At 35.7% G+C, this 17,855-nt stretch overlaps 1 long non-coding RNA gene across 1 annotated transcript; it reads right to left on the bottom strand.

Moving 5' to 3' along the window:
- Positions 1 to 306: 306 nt before the first annotated feature.
- LOC119082734 lies at positions 307 to 16,040 on the bottom strand. The gene is made up of 3 exons (XR_005088702.1): positions 16,030 to 16,040; positions 14,657 to 14,663; positions 307 to 440 (listed from the first exon to the last, which is right to left on the bottom strand). It is a non-coding gene; the product is annotated as an uncharacterized LOC119082734 (long non-coding RNA).
- Between the last annotated feature and the right edge of the window lie 1,815 nt (positions 16,041 to 17,855).

Below are 17,855 nucleotides of genomic sequence, written 5' to 3'. Positions count from 1 at the left end.
ACCGACTTCATTCCGAATCCTCAAAAAAAGATCTCTCATTGTAATGGACCTTACTTTCCGGAAGAGAAGATTTTTTTTTAAAATCCATTGTAGTTTCGCGGATATGTCGACTTTGAAGGTTTTTAAATAAAAAATAGTTTTCCAATTTTCCATTTTCCGGAAAAAACTGTTTGACTACAACATGAAACAAAGATAATTCTTAACCACTGTTACAGGCGGCATCAATCATATGACCAGTATTATTATCTGGTCCAATACTCTCTCTATCATCCAAACTCTCTCAAAAAATTGATTTAGGGGGGAAAATAAGTTTGAGAAATGCTGATTCTTAATATGGCTTAAAAACAACACCAACAACACGAGCGAACAAAGTAGCAGTGATTCATAAACGTATTTACCACCTTAATAATTGTAGTTTGGTTGCTAAGAGAGAGTGTTGTCTGGTCTATTATTTCCATTGATAAACGTATTTTCAATCGGCCGATTTCAAATCTTGTACTTCATTTTTTTAACATGGCATTTTACTATATAAATGACAATATTACCCAGAGCTTGCCAATATTTTTGTTGTTCTCATAGTGCGAAAGGAAAAGCACATCAGAACGATGTGTAAGCTCATACACAACCGACCTGTAAACAAGTCAAATGCTCATGTATGAGTAGTTTGATTCTTCTACAGACACGATGTGCAATGTGTCTGCATTTGTTGAATTTGTTAAACCAAACAGATGAACCGATCATCATTAAATTGGTTAACATAGAATGCTAAATGCACTCATCACATCAACAACGAATCCATGCCATTAGACAGGCATAATGTCGTACGAAATCGAGGTACGTTTGGCCACTGTTTCGATCTGTGAGAAATTTAAATATGTCTGTCGACATGTTGCATTAATATGCAGTTCAAAAATACCATTTCTCATCAGGCCATGGCGACAGTGGCAAAGAAATGACCAAACTACGAGAGGTAGTCATAACTTTATACACGCTATTTTTCAGTGAATCATTAGCTAAATGAAGAAATAAAATTCTCCAAAACGCCTCATCACTAAAAAACTTACACTCCACGTTTACACATCGTTCTGATGTGCTTTTCCTTTCGCAGTATGTGCTGCTCTGTAGTGGCTATAGCTACAGTACTCCAGCACGTGGAGTGTAAGTTTTTTAGTGATGAGGCGTTTTGGAGAATTTTACTTCTTCATTTAGCTAATGATTCACTGAAAAATAGCGTGTATAAAGTTATGACTACCTCTCGTAGTTTGGTCATTTCTTTGCCACTGTCGCCATGGCCTGATGAGAAATGATATTTTTGAACTGCATATTAATGCAACATGTCGAAAGACGTATTTAAATTTCTCACAGATCGAAACAGTGGCCAAACGTACCTCGATGTTCTAATAGATAACAGACGAATAGCCGTATGTGACATGACGTTTACAAGTACAAGTCTTATAGCAATTTCAAGCGCCGACCAATTATCGACTGCGGCGACATTGACGATTTGGCCGGAGCAGTAAATGGTGGTGGAGAATGACAAACTAACTCCTAACATGGTATAGCTTTTTTGATGAAGTTATGTAAAACTTTCAAAAATATGGAGATGCCAGACCGGTAACTTACTTAATTAATCAACAACAATCACTAACATCCACCGTATGTTCAACCGTACAGGTCTTAGTGATTCTTGCGAGTATTCACCCTTTTTTCTACATCAAACAGTGGATTTGTAAAACTAATGAAACATCCCTATTAATCAATCAATTTCAAAATCTAAAATTGAAACAGAATCACATTTGCGATATTATCGACAGATGCCATTTTACAGCGCGCAATAGAACGAATACCATTCGTTGTTCCCATATACATGTGCATGGTAATCTTTCCCAGAATTTATTTCAAATTATAAGGAATACATCACGTGCCGTGTGTGGATCAACAACATACATTCTATCCACTCTGCAACTGCAATGCACCACCTCAATATAAACTAAATCGCACAATGCAAGCAACGAATGACTTCACAGAAAATGTTATGTATAAAAACGGTTTGGCCAACGATATCTGAGCAAAAGCCGAAGAGTAAATACGGAAAAATGTGGAGAGTGTCGAGGACAGAAGAAAAACAAAAAACGTAACGTGAGCAAAGAGAAAATGACTAACGTTTAATTTAATGACTACCGTAGAGTCTGTCAGATTAGTCTATACTCCACCAACAGTCCGACATTAAAAATTTGTTTGGAATAGAAAAGAGTTATCCCATCGATATATATCATGTATTCACACTCCATTTTCCGATATAATATTTTAAGCTTCCACAATCAATTGAATCTCTAACTGTCTATGATGCGATGGAAAAGTGAAACGGCTGGCTATGGTGGCTGGATGGCTGATATCTGATTATATTCAAAATAGAACACAGTCATAGTGCCACACCGAATTATGCTCTCGCGCCATAATCTCCATAACGAAATATACTCCACCCAAAATTGGCATAGAACTGACTGGGTAGGGTATAGGAATTGAGTAGAGAAAGAGAGAGCATGGGTTAACTGACCTGCGGCCAGTTATTGTACACTATGGCACAATTGATGTAGAGTCAGATTACGAGAAATTAAGATGTCAGTTTGATGTGCATTGTGCATATATTTTGTTAAAATTGTTAGTGTTGCTGTTAAGTGGGTATATTCGTATGCAGAATATTGTGAACTATATTGGAAGGATAGGGTACATATATGCATGCATATAACTGCTCGCATTAACGGAAATTTATTGAAAGTGATTTGAAATTTATTTACGTGGTCTTTCGGCTGCACTAAATAGATGTTGGTTCCGTTAATACCTTCAGATGCTTTATATGTGTACTTTCTGAAGCTGAACTCGAATCAGAAAATCAAAAAGATAAAAAGAAACAACTTAACGCAGACGCTCACAAATTTCTGTCTATTTATCTTTTGTAGCTTGTTAATTTATTGCGATTGCGATTCGTTTTGTTAGTTAATGTTTCTAAACTAACGTTTTTGATCCAGACGAAACTTTCTCCTCTCGCTGTCTGTATGTGCACCTCATCATTAGTTAAATAAATAACTAAGCACACCCCAGCCACCATCAGCATCATTATCGACAGAGACACATTCTGCCACTGTTTTGTATTGACAAACTGAATTAAGCTTTAATTTTATTTAAAAGCTCACAACATTTTAGTTGTTTACTGAACCGTCGTTTTCACTTTTAAGTGTGTTTGATTTATACGCACTGGTTAAAAATTTCGTATGATGGTTTACTATATGTACCAACGCTTATGGCGTTTTAGTCTCGATTAACAAATATTTTTGGTATCAATCGATAAAATATTTTTATTGGAAATTGGTAGAGCTGCAATTTTTTTGCTGCAACAGTGGAATCGGTAAAAATATCCACATCGAATGTGGTCTATTCTATGAACGCAATTACAGTTTTTAAAGTTTTGTGCAAAATAGTACATTTTGTTACGAATGATGAAACGTTGAATTTGAGGCGGAGCCGAGTAGGACAAGCTTACGACGTGTACCGGAAAATTCAGCTTCTATCACGAGCCACAAACGACTATTTTTGTGCTTGAAAACTGAAACTGAGACGAAACCACAACACCATTAACATAGAAATCACTCTACAGCTATTTCAACAACAAAGCATGCACACTTGGTAGCGGCCGGAAAAATATATATGAAAATCCATGTTCGACCGGAGAGAGCGTCCGAGAAAGTACTTTCTTGGCCGCAAATACCTCCTCTCTCAGAAGTACAGAAAAAGCGAACTTTTCGATCGTAGAATGCATGTCGAAATCCGACGAACTTCAAGTACAAAGAAGTATGTTAAAATGTCACATACGGCTATTCACCTGTTATCGATAACGACGACAATAATAATGACAAGCTCTGGTTCATGTCGTTCTTTTTATATATAGTAAAATGCATGTTAAAAAATGAAGTACAAGATTCGAAATCAACCGATTAAAAATATTTTGATCGATAGAAGTAGTAGACACCCCGATAATAATACTGGTCAAATGCTTGTCGTCTGTAACAGGTAAAAACATATGACGTAAAAAACGAGCCGTCAGAACAGTCGGAGCGTTTGCTGCGACTGAGCCCCGTACAAACCCGTACATCTATTGCGTACGTGACCCTAGTTCGTCCGTCGCCCTACTCTTACCGTAAGCCTACTGCGCCCGTAAACGTCGGTAAAGTAAAATTCTTATGAAATGTGTACGTCTTAAAAATTGCGCATAGCGCAATTACGAAGCCCCGTACGACGTTCCTTTCAAATGTAACACAAATTTCGAATTGACCTAAAATTAAGTAAGTATCATTTTCACCGATTTATATTGATTTTACAAAAATCCAAAATGGCGGCCGACGGCCATTTTGTTAGGAGGTGGAAAGTAGTACGGCTGCTTTACATTCGTTAGTATTTTTCAAACAAAAAAAAATTTGAAATTCGGTCAAAGTTTACTCGAGATATTAACAAAAAACACCACCTTCACTGTACGGCCGAGTAGCCACATATAAGCTCACTCCAAGAGACCTAGCTCACGCTCCGGTGAATCGAATTTCATAAACTTTTTTTTCCCTGATTGGTACGGTCAATAAAGCAACATCCATCTAAATACGTTCAAATTTGGCCAACCTACAAGCAAAAACGGCTTGCCGCCCTGTACCTAGTTCACACCAAGGGGTCTAACTCACGAGTCGGTCATCCAATTTTCATAAACTTTTTTTTGTCGATCGGTATTGTAAATACCTTTCATTTGACGTATCACTTACAAGTGTAGTGCTTAAATGTCTGGAGATATCGTCGAAAAACAGTTAGGCACTTATTGAGCCCCAGCTCCGGAAGGGTCGACCCAAAATCACTCATCTTCGAACTTAGCCTCACTATTTTGACTATCTTTCAGGGAAAAAAAATTTTTGAAATCGGATTTGATTTACTCAAGATATCGACGTGACGGACAGACGGACAGACGGACAGAAGGACAGACGGACAGACAAAATTTGTATTGCGGATTCGTCATCTATGAACATAGGCAAACACTTTGCCCTTACCGTCTGCTTCGAATTCCATCAATTACACACGGCATCGTAATCCTATGAGCCCCTTCGTACTTCGTACGGGGCTAAAAATAGTAATTTCTGATCTGATGTGTATTTCCGTAAATTTATGAGACATATGTGGTTGGTTGGGTTAAGTCATACGCTTGCACTAGGCTCGGAGTTCTGCGGAGAAAAATATCATTGAGGCCATTTATTTCGACGATCTATGTGCACATCTTTAACATTTGTAGAAGCTCCGTTTAGTTTATTTTCAGGCAACCAAAACACTACTAATGGGACAAGTAGGTTGGCCTGTAGAGGCGCGACATTTTTTCTCATAGTACTTCATTCTCTGCGGCTTTCTTCTTAGTTTCTAAGCATCATTTATATAGACATCCTGTTTGGAATGTACAGCACAAATTTAATAGATTCTAGTACAATTCTATTCCATTTGTAGTGCATTTCGTCATAAAATTACTAATGTCAGCGCTCTATCTGAAATCAGCTCACCTGAAAATAGAACACAAAGAACGAAGTACCAAAAACAATTGTAGCGTCTCTACAGGCCAACCGAGGTAATAATAATGTATAATAATATATGATACAAGACTATCTTTTTGAACCACTAATAGATAGTTGTCCCAAAAAACTTTCCAAAACATACCTCTCACGAAGTGAACACGTTTTACCATTTTCTTTATATTTTGAGTCCCATTTAACATTACCTTCCAAAGGCTAAAAAAAGATTTGATAAAGGAAATAATTCCAGACATATTGAAAAAGGTCACACATAACGTGGAATATCCCATATAACTTTAAATCGACGATAAACACCTATAAAATAGCCTAGAGCACTGTTAAAGCCATATAACTTTACTGACAGTTGTTAAATTTGCATTCAGTAAAAAAGCAAAAACAGTGCCGCATGTAGTATATTCAATGCCCTGGACCATTCAGGTCTCCAGCGTCCATTTTTCTGAGCCAGTATACGCAAGTTTTTCTGTGCTAAAAAATTGTCTTTTTCTTTTACCCTCGATCATATTCCAGCGCCTTGTACCATGCTCCAATTGGTCTCTATGAGGATGCGACACTGTACTTTAGAATGGTACTGTTAATGAGAATCAACAATTTCATACACAGGCTTTGCAACATGTTTTCGAATTACGTTGAAATTATCGGTTTCTATAATTCTCTCTCCGCACTGGGTGCAAACAGTAGTAGCAATATTGTTGAGGATGCTATTTGCAACCAGTATTATTGTGGATGCTTTCAGGTGTTTCGTTCGTTCCTGCTGTATCCCTTTACGAATAGTATAAGATAGGCTTTGGAATGTAAAAATAAGGAAGAAGAGGCTGTTCGCCTCGCTGCTCGCACAGTGCCACATAAATATTAGGGTGGGTCGTATTTTCATTTTGTTTTTATTTTAAAAAGGCCTGGCCCCAGGCTGTACTCAGAATTGACCAAGGAATCCGAAACAGCAAAAAAAAAAATTTTTTATTCATTTTTCCCTTGCCTCTAGACTGATTTTTGGGGTAGTAGCATGAAATTGCACACAATGTTGACAGATATCTCGGGCAGTTGGGAACAGAAGACATTGCTGCTAACTGTAGTGAATAGCTGAGGAGTCCAGCTTTGAAATACCATAAGAACGTTGTTTATCTTCGCCTTCAATCGGGCAGGGTAACTCTGTCAGTGTTCCCAACTAAGACTTTTCGACCAAAAATTTCAACTTTATTTGCAAACAAAATCGACAAATCGCGACATAATACATCGTGTGAGGTATGTCTGAACAGGTAATCTAATAGAGAATCCATTGCAGAGAAGTTTTTTTGACTTTTTCATTCTACCAAAAAATTGCCAACTTTTGGCTTCAAAAACAAAGCTCCTGTGAGTTTTTTCAACTTGTTTTCAAAAAACGTCTCTGCAATGGATTCTCTATGAGATTACCTGTTCAGACATACCTCACACGATGTATTATGTCGTGATTTGCCGATTTTATTTGCAAATAAAGTTGAAATTTTTTGTCGAAAAGTCTTACTCGGGAACACTGACAGAGTTACCCTCCCCGAGTGAAGCTGAAGAACAACAACGTTCTTATGGTATTTCATAGCTGGACACCTCAGCTATTCACTACAGTTAGCAGCAATGTCTTCTGTTCCCAACTGCCCGAGATATCTGTCAACATTGTGTGCAATTTCATGCTACTACCCCAAAAATCAAAAATCAGCCTAGCAAGGGAAAAATTAATTTTTGAAATTTTTAGACCCGTACGAAGTACTGGGGTCTTATAGGTTTACGCATACGTTTGTAACACGTCGAATTGGACTCCCTGAGTAAGGGGAAACCTATTGTGGTTGTCTAGAGATGCCAAATCCGTGAAAAAGAAAATGTCCGTCTGTCTGTCCGTCTGTCTGTCTGCACGATAACTTGAGTAAAACGCATCCGATTTTGAAAATTCGTTTTTTTCCCGTTTGGTAATGTCAAAAGACAGGCTAAGTTCGAAGATGAGTGATTTTGGATCGACCCCTCCCGAGCTGTGGCCCAATAAGTGCTTTACGGTTTTTCGAAGATATCTCCGGACATTTAAACGTTAAACTTGTAAGTGATACGTCAAATGAAAGGTATTTACAATACCGATCGACAAAAAAAAAGTTTATGGAAATCGGATGACCGACTCGTGAGATAGACCTCTTGGTGTGGAACAGGCACAGGGCGGCAAGCAGTTTTTGCTTGTAGGTCGGCCACATTTGAACATATTTCGTTCGTTTTAGCTTTATTAGATAGGTATTGACCGTACCAATCAGGAAAAAAAAGTTTTGAAATTATGTTCTCCGGAGCGTCAGCTAGGTCTCTTGGAGTGAACTCTTATCTGGCTACTCGGAAGTACAGTGAACGTGGTGTATTTTGACAATATCTCAAGTAAATTTTGACCGAATTTCATGATTTTTTTTTGTTTGAAAGGTATTAACGAATGTAAAGCGTCGGTACTATTTCCGGTCTCCTAACAAAATGGCTGCCGGCGGCCATATTGGATTTTATTAAAAGTGATATAAAGTGGGAAAAATGATGCTTAGAGAGTTTCTGTTAACATGGAAATAATGTGTTAAGTGTGAGGGGTTTCAGGGATTCCATATACGGACATCTATATATATCTATATTCACCTATATTGAGCTATATACAGGCATAGAGAGCTATATAATAGCATATTCCTCTGTGAAATGTTTATTTATAGTGAAATATAGGTAAATATAGCGGTATATAGCTGTTTAAATAGGAATTTATGAAATTTGTCTTCGTACGGGGCTGTCTATATTGCCTCCGGCAATTTAGTTGTATATGATAACAAGGCAAAGAGTGGATAATGTAAGTGATTTTAAAGGGAGAATAGTTTTTCAGCAGAGAAGAAAATGAAGTAAGAGAAATGAAGAGTTTCACAGTAAAGGCTTTTGATACGAATAGGTGTTTCGTACGGGTCGGCGTTAGCTATGTTTTTTTTGCTGTTTCGGATTCCTTGGTCAATTCTGAGTACAGCCTGGGGCCAGGCCTTTTAAAATAAAAACAAAATGAAAATACGACCCACCCTAATAAATATGGACACTGTTTGCACCCGGATGCAGTATAATAAATGCAATGTGTGCAGTGTGCATGTTATCGGGTTACTTTGCTCAGCATAAGAATTAGGAAACAGTATTTAAGTCTCCAATTCTTGGAATTTCGTTTCTTGTTTGCACTGATTTCGAAACATTATTTTGCTGTTCCAAACCAACATACTGTCGTTGGAAAAATCGAAGAATGTTTAACGTCTTCCAATCATTTTGTTTCCTTTTGCCATGTCTGCACGTAATACCGTATTCACTGATTTTTTCTTTACGGTGACTTAAATATGCATAGCTCTGATTGATTTGTCTTGCTGATTCCTTGAAAAAAGTGGCACGTTCTGAGAAATAGAAATTATTTTCTCTCTTTAACTTTGTTTGTGCTGTAAACCGATGGAAATGTTGTCGTTGACGTTATTTAAAATGTATGTAAGGCCATCATCGCTGTGTCACAATAATTTGATCATAAATGTCTTCATCAATACGGACTCTTTCAATCAATATCCGGTGAGGAATGCACTATCGAATATGTCGTTAGCTTCGGAATCATTTGTTCTTCTTCTCATTCTAAAAACAATTAGGGAAATTTATCTTCAAATTTTAATTCAACTCGAGAAAACAAACTTTTTTCCCTGCGAAAATAAATTTTATCTTAGAAAATTCGAGTCAGTCAATTAATTCAGTTCTACATGATCCATTAACCATCAAAATGATCTCGTTTTCGTATACCAAACGTAACGTAAATTATACACCAAAACACCATTAATTTCCGTTCACTAAGCCTTACATTCTCTCTTACAACGTACGTATAACCATCGTCTCGTATTTATATATATAGACTTATATGTTTCGGCACGAAATGATAGTACCAGCGCCAGCTTTTTGCAACAAACCAAGTTGAAAATCACAACACCAAAGAAGGAAAAGAATTGAGAAAATACAATAAAAGATTCAAGGAAAAATCGTTTACAATTCGTTTGTAATTATTTCCGGTAATTACTAAGGGAAAAGCGTCGAAGAATAGTCGCTTTGAGAAATCACTGATAAACACTATCATTTATCTTGAGCTGTGTGAACGAAAACCATTTCGATTTTGGTTTAATAAGTCGAAGAATTAATTGTAAAATGCGTAGGATAAATAATTACATTCGAAACGGTGAGGTTACGTACGGATGAGTTTCGTCTCTTTGATGTGTTTCACGTGCCTCTCTCTATCTATACATATATTTCGCATCGGATCTCGTCGGAACAACGGATAACTAAAATAAATAATTTAATTGAATTGAAAGTCTGAATAAAAGTGCTCATCTAATGGCACAAAATTTATTTCGTAGAAACAAGAAGAAGTTGTGTAGCACTTCAAACACTGGTAATTTTATTAGAGAAAACTAATGGACCTTGAAGACATTGAAGTCTTTGCTGAATTTATTCTGGAGCATTGACTACAGCATTTAAACTTTAGCATCTAATTTAACTGAATATTTGTATCTCTAATCCACTACTGATCTGGAACATGAGTTATTTACAAACGGCAAGTTTGTCACAGTAATTCTTTTAACTCAGTTGTTGAAGTGTTTGAAGCAGAATCTTTTACTTCGATTGTTCTAACATACCTATCATACATATCTTACCGATCTTATCCTATCTGTTCTTGTTGTCTAAAACCTGAGCCTGGTGTACATATAAGCATGTTATGGAATTCAGGATTTACCTGCATGAAGATTTACCTGGATGTAAGACGCCTAACGACTTCCTGCTGAAAACTGGAAGATTTTAGTGACAATAGAAAGAGTAAGGGTTGAAGAGGAGAACAAAGGATCTGCCTTCGACCAATTTGTCATGTCAGAACGACTATCAGAACATCAGAACGACTCGCCATCGCTGTCGATAACAGATTACTTAGTAGACCGTTTTAATTGTAATACAAATCTATTTATCAGACGGAGTAGAAATTATGATGAATTATGTCAGGGCCTATTATTTGGGAATTAATTCCCAAAATTCACAAATATTCCCAAAAATTCCCAAATATTCCCAAATATTCCCAAATATTCCCAAATATTCCCAAAAATTCCCAAATATTCATAAAAATTCCCAAATATTCCCAAATATTCTCAAATATTCCCAAAATCGATTCCCAAATAATAGGCCCTGATTATGTGTGCAATCTTTAGGAAAGTAGTGGTATGGGAATGTTAGATTTCCGAACAAATCAACATTAAAAGATCTCATTAATTTGCTTCCTAAGGGTTAACAAATGACAATCTAGATTTTCCTTTTCTGGTTTTTTGCTGGATACAGTCTGGTGACTAGGTTTGAAATGTCACAACATTCAAATCTAATTCCTAATAATCTGTTAGCCGGACTGTGTCGACAGAATGAAGAATTGTTGACGTATTTACTAGCAAAAGATATTGTCGGAGTCTGTTCACAAATTTTTTTTCTTTATTTTTAAAAGCGACAAAAAGGCTGCAATGCGCAACCAGTAAAAAACGATCTTTTCAAAAAACAAACTGTACAATAAATAAAAATCATCAATTCTACTACGTGCGAAAGTCCCCAAAATGCAAATGTCGGAGTCATTGAAGTCATTATGTCAAACTATGTGCTGTTAATACCAACAGAACTGTCAGACATTAGTGGAATGTACCATTTAGCTATGCGATTCTATTAACAAAAATGAATCTATTCAATGTGTTGGAACACAAACGTGCGAAGCGAACGAAAGTACAATGTTAGGGTGAAATCACGACACTTCACATTATTACCGAAGTTATGTGTAATAGTTTACTCGCTGGTACCTCCGATAAGGGGCATTTATCAATCTATTACTTCTTTTGTTTACGCTACATTCTAGTCACTCAATCTTTTACTTCAGTAATTGTGAAAGAAACCTAGATAAATATAAGAACACCATAGCGATACGTTCATTTGCATACTTTTTCGTCTCTGTCGATAACAGATGGCGTAGTCGCGAAATAAAGATTTTGATTGGGTATGCGCTGGTTCGGGATGCTCCCGGGACACTCCCTGGAATCCCTCACTGGTTGTCGACGTATTTGATGTTACACTCAAAACTTGGAAATTTTTACAAAACGGGAAGTTTTACACTTTTTTACTTCTGGGGTATGGGAGACGTTCAATATTATCGATATTATCGAATAATTTTCAAAAATTGATTTTAATTTTTGCGTACTATTTGTATTAAATATTTAAATTTTAACTCAACTCAATTTAAGTTTGCAGTTGGCTAGCATTCTACAGTGTTAATTGTTTTACATCGTTCTACATGTTGTGAACAAAAGAAGAGTAAAGAGTGTCGTTTCACTCACACGTACGTGTGGAATAAAACGAAAGAAACAAACTAAAGAAACAAACGAAACCCACCAAAACTGTATTCTTATGATGAGATCAGTTTAAGTCCTGAAAGAATTGCATTTGTAAAGTATTTTGATTGATTTATCGAAATATCGATATTTTGATAATTATCGATAATTTTTTGATTAATTTTCGATAGAAAAAATTATTATCGATAATCGATAATTGTCGACAATCAAAATCATTATCGTCCATCCCTAATTTTGATGGTACAGAGAGAAAGTTCGCTCGAAGGCTTGAAAATTAGTTTGTTCAATTGTATCGATCAGAGATTCTTTATCAAGCAATTCATCAATATTGTGCTTCTTCTTCATGTTACAACATTCAAACCTGAATCTAATTCACAAAAAGCTCTAATTCACAATGTTCATTTACAAAATTAAAATCTTCGATCACATCGAATTTAGCGGAGAATAGGGATGGGAGACGTTCAAAATTATCGATAATATCAATCGAAAGAAATTATCGATAATTGATTAATCATATCGTTATCGATAATTTAATAATTATCGATAATTATCAAAATATCGATATTTTGATATTTGTCTGAAAATTCATGACAATATACCGATATATCGGAATATATCGGTAAATATCGGATTTTCGGACCGAAATATCGATATATCGAATTATCGATATCTTGATAATTATCAAAATATCAATAATTATCGATTATCGATATTTTTTTGATAATTTTCGATAAAAAAAGTCGATAATTATCGATTATCGATAATCGATAAATATTGACAATCATTATCATTATCGCCCATGCCTAGCGGAGAATCAAGCAAAAGTGATCATAGTCGACAGCTGCCAAATAGAGCACTATTTTTTGCAGTGTTTTACAGTTGTTCGGCACACTATCAAGTTTAAGTCCCCTCTTTAGAGTACCACTCATGCTTGGAGTGCGTTGATGTAATCGTTTTTTACAGTAAATCGACAAACGCATTTTTAGTGTGTTTCATGTAAAAAATTTTTCGAATCTCTCCATCGTTCCCAACCACCTATCCCTAATCGAAACTTCCCTAAAGACTACCGTTTCAGCCCGCTATGCCCGATCTCGACAGTTCATCTCTATTTTATCATAAAATAGAGTGAAAACAAACTCTTTTCAGGGGTCATCGTCAGGATCGTCGTAGAGTGTAGATCATTAAAACCGTATGCGTTCTACGGTTATTGAGCGGAAGACTAAAAGAAACAAAAGAGTCAACGGGCACTAAGTTGAAACCGATACAAATTAAGAGCAGATAAATGTTGGCAGACAAAGGTGGGCAGATAAGGGTGAGTAACCATTCAGATAAGTGCAGATCAGCGCGGGTAACCTATTCAGATATGGACAGATAAGAGCTGGTAACTATTCAGATAAGGGCATACAAAAGTGTAGCGCTAGATCTCAGGAGTCCGGTCACGCAATTAGTTTTTCAATCAGACAAATATCCACCGAGCGATAGGACTTCGAAATCGTGATGTGATCAATACGTAAAAAACACTTTTTCAAAAGTCTTATCGCTCGGTAGATATTTGTCCAATAGAAAAACAGTTATGTGACGTCAAGTTTCAGTACCCTACTTAGAGTACCACTCATGCTTGAAGTGCGTTGTGTGAATTCGTGAACGGTTAAAACTTGGCATGACAGACAAATTGTCAAAAAAAAATCTTACCTCAACACCATGCTCTAGTTGAAGCGTAGATCGAATGCAATTGTTCAAGATGCTCTTCACAAAAAAGTTTCTTTTTCTTATTCTCTGTTCAACACTATATGCAATTCACACCATATTATATACCCCATATGTATGATCAACACTTTACTCAGAGTCTTAATAATAGTTCCCTCCTTACTTTTGTCATAAAAACGAATATGTACGGTTCTTGGATAAATTCTATGATATGGTACAGAGGAGGTGCGAATAAATTATCGACTTGTTGATTTATAAATTATGGCTGTGCCGGTTTATGTTCTACGGATTCGGGTTGTTGTCTTTTTTATTCGGCGGTCTGGTTATCATAAAAAATTATTTATTTTCACTTATAATTCAATAAATTTTCGGTTGATTATTTTGTATGCATTATATGTGGTTAAAAGTTAAAATATTGATTTGGTTTTTATATGGTAATCACAACCTGTTAGGTGAAGCGAGCTTTTTTTTTGAGACTCTTTGATTATATATTTTGTTTGTTTGAAAGAAAATTACGATTTGATTAAAATGGGTTTGTTTAGTGGTAGGACTTTTTGTGTTTAAACTTACTGTTGTTATTATGCTACAAATTCTAATTTATCTCGGTAATTGTTTTGATTATTGGTTGTTACTTTATCAATTAAGGTTAAAATGTTATTTATATTACACACACCAGCTACAACATTAAATCGATAAAAATATTTTTATTTCTCCAAATGTTTTTCTTTGAAATTATTTTGCCCTTTCAGTTTATGTACAAATTCTCGAAATCATTTCTGTTCTGTAAAAATTCTCTCCGTTCCTTTGTTGTTTGTATTAAATCAAACGAATTTCCATGTAACTGTTTTTGTGCCAGTTTTTCAGTCCCATTCAGTTTTCCTTATAATATTTCCTTTACCCCGGATACGTCTATTCACGTTCGCTGGTCGCGACAAACTGTCTGTAACAAGCATCCTCCACAACAGATTTCTGTTTATCTTTTCCATGGGTATGCCACGGCAAGAAAAAAGAGACTCAACGAGTTCATATACCCGATAATGGTTCTGGCACATCTCTGGATGAAAACGTTATATTGTTCAGCTAGATTTTATGGCTCTACGTTGCCATACGGGATATTTTTGTTGTTGTTGGTGGTGTTGTAAGCGACAGAGAGAAAGAGAGAGAGAATGTTACGACAGAGAGTAAAAATGTAATCATAGAGAATGTGGCAGCTTATCACGGACCAATCCGCACAGTTATTTTCCATGGGGATTTGTTGCATTACGTATAAAACAGGCATATCTTGCTTGGAGAAAATCATTGAGTTGCTAAAATGGTATTTATGACAATATTTATGCAATGTGTTTGGTGTATATATGGATGGAGATAAATAAATTCGACAATTTTGGAGCATATAATCGAGATGAAATCATGCAATTTCTAGGTAGGAAAGTTGAGTTTTCTTTAATTTAAAAATTTTATTAGACAGCGCCAACAAATAACATTTTTAAGCTGCAATTTTATTGTTTTAAATCGAAGGGTAGTTTTCAGAGACAGACCTTAACAGCTTTAGTGGATTGACAATCTTGCTGACTGTTCGAATAATAGTAGAACTGTAAGACGTGTACAGAGCAGTGGTCAGTTGTCATTTGCCATTGTTTTAAGACCTAAACTATAAAATCATGTCCGGAGCGATAGCGGAAGACTTGACGCAGTCTAACTTTCAAAAAAAGAACGAAGAAAATTTTTTGAGACGCAGCAACTATATATAGCCGAACATTTCAGTTTCTACCCTTTGGTTTATATCACCACAAAACTTATTCTTTCATATTATCGCTTCAAATACGAGCAAAACGGGCTATCACTCGACTATGTAGGTTTGAAATTGCCGGAGATACATCGTTTTGAAATTGGTCACTTTTCATACTAAATACACCAAATTGACTTTTTCAAAACAATCAAAATCTTTCAACTTACTCTGTATGTTTCTATCTATCTATCTATCTATCTATCGACGGTCGATCTCGGAAACCAGTCAGCCAATCTCCATGAAATTTTGCAGGAGTCTCAGGGTGGGCATAAAAATGAATATGTGATACGCCATTACCCCAGGAAAAACAAGAATTTTGTTTTATTGGCCTCGAAGTGGTTTCTGAGTGTGGTTTTCGAGGGTCGGGAACGCGTTTTCGGCTGTAGCTAAGCTGTATTGAAACCTACAGAGGCGTGCGACCCATCAAATGAAAGGTATTCGTAACACGATTCGAACAAAAAAATAATTTAAAAAATCGTGGCAGATTCGTTTGAGCTAGAGTGATTAGAGTGACGACCAAATTTTGAGCTACTCGAGCGTAGGATGAAAGGACTAATATTTTTGCGATTATGAGAGATAGAGAGTTACTTTCTTCGGCAAAGTCTCAGAGGTTTACGAGTAGAACAGAGGGGCATATGTGAAAAATCTCGAAAGTTTGAAATGGGTGGGTCAATTGGGGTTTTGGAGATATTTCTTGAATGGTGGCAGATAGAGAATTACTTTCTCCGTCAAATTTTCAAATTTCGTCCAATTTTCGAATTTCGTCAAATTTTCGAATTTTGTCAAATTTTCGAATTTCGTCAAATTTTCGATTTTCGCCAAATTTTCGAATTTTGTCAAATTTTCGAATTTCGTCAAAGAATTTCGTCAAATTTTCGATTTTCGCCAAATTTTCGAATTTCTGAATTTCTGTTATAAACTGTTATAAACTGTTATAAAAAGCAGTGTTCTAAAACTTCTAAAAAGACTGATATCCCAACATTTTTGTTGGGATCCTTTATTGTCATCTTTATGAAATTGAAAGTTGCGTTTTACTTATTTGCAACAGTTCTTGTACACTCGCGGAATTTTGAAAACCGACACATTTTATGTTTCTGTGTTTTACTTGAGTTTCTGATTTCTCCATATAAAAATACATGCAAAATTCACAAAAAACCAGTAAAACACAAAACAGAAAATGTGTCGGTTTTCAAAATTCCGCGAGTGTAAGAGTAATGGAACTAGGTTCAAAATCATAATGAGATTGTTTCTTGCGTGAATTGTGACATCATTAGTTTTGATAATCTCGTTGACCAATATGAGGCACATTAACCAGAGCTATTAATAATATACAGTAGTATCAGTCACGAGGGGGAAACCACTGGCCAAAAGGGTAACAAATCAATTTCTAATTCCTTTCAATTCCTTCAATATCCGGATTAATTTCTAATTGCCGGGTTAATTCCCTTTCGGTGGATTTTCCCTTTGATTACTATTGTTTCCTATTAACCTGTCACATACGGCTATTCAGTTGTTATCGATAACGACGACAAAAATAATGACAAGCTCTTTGTAATCAACAGATTGAAAATATTTTGATCGATTGAAGTAATAGACCCGACAATAATACTGGTCATATGCTTGCCATATGTAACAGGTTAATTTCTAATAATTCCACTGTTCAATTCATTGGTTACTTTTTAGAAACAATTTTCTAAAAAAATTTCTTTAGTTTTCCTAATATCGATAATTTTCGAAGATTTCCTTCTTTAAAGAAAACGAACGAAAATCGTCAAAATTACTGCAGTTTCGTAGTTGCCGAAAGGAAATGAAAGGAAACAAACTGAATGAACTGAATTTTACAAACCAAATAGCCAAGACCGGAAACCAGTCTTTCTTTTTTGCATTGATTTAGTTCTTTCGTTCATCATACTTATCCGTGTTTCCTTTCATTTAAGTTCAATTTCTCGTATTTCCAGTCAATTCCTTGCAATCCTATTAATTACCGGATGCTACGGCAATTCCTTCGAGGGTGTGTAATCAATTACCCCCTCAATCAGTTAATTATAGTATAAAACAGATATGACCGATTGGCTGATACATCTGCAACTCACAACACAATCTACGCCAAAATAATATGATTAGATGAATCAAGAAACGCGACGTATCAAATCAGCGAATTATAATTAAAATGAAATTTCATTGATTTAGCTTTTCATTTCATTTTTCTTATGATTCGCTAATGCAACATGTCCCGTTTCTGCATTTAACTATTTTCAGAGTTCCCACGGCTTAGGAAGGCTCCTAAAATTAGGAATTTTAGGAAATTTTAAAGGCAATTTTAGGAGTATTTTAGGAGATTTG

Source organism: Bradysia coprophila, unplaced genomic scaffold (genome assembly GCF_014529535.1).
Source record: "Bradysia coprophila strain Holo2 unplaced genomic scaffold, BU_Bcop_v1 contig_476, whole genome shotgun sequence".
In the NCBI taxonomy this organism is placed as follows: Eukaryota; Metazoa; Arthropoda; class Insecta; order Diptera; family Sciaridae; genus Bradysia; species Bradysia coprophila.
This window is presented reverse-complemented; position numbering and strand designations above follow the sequence as displayed.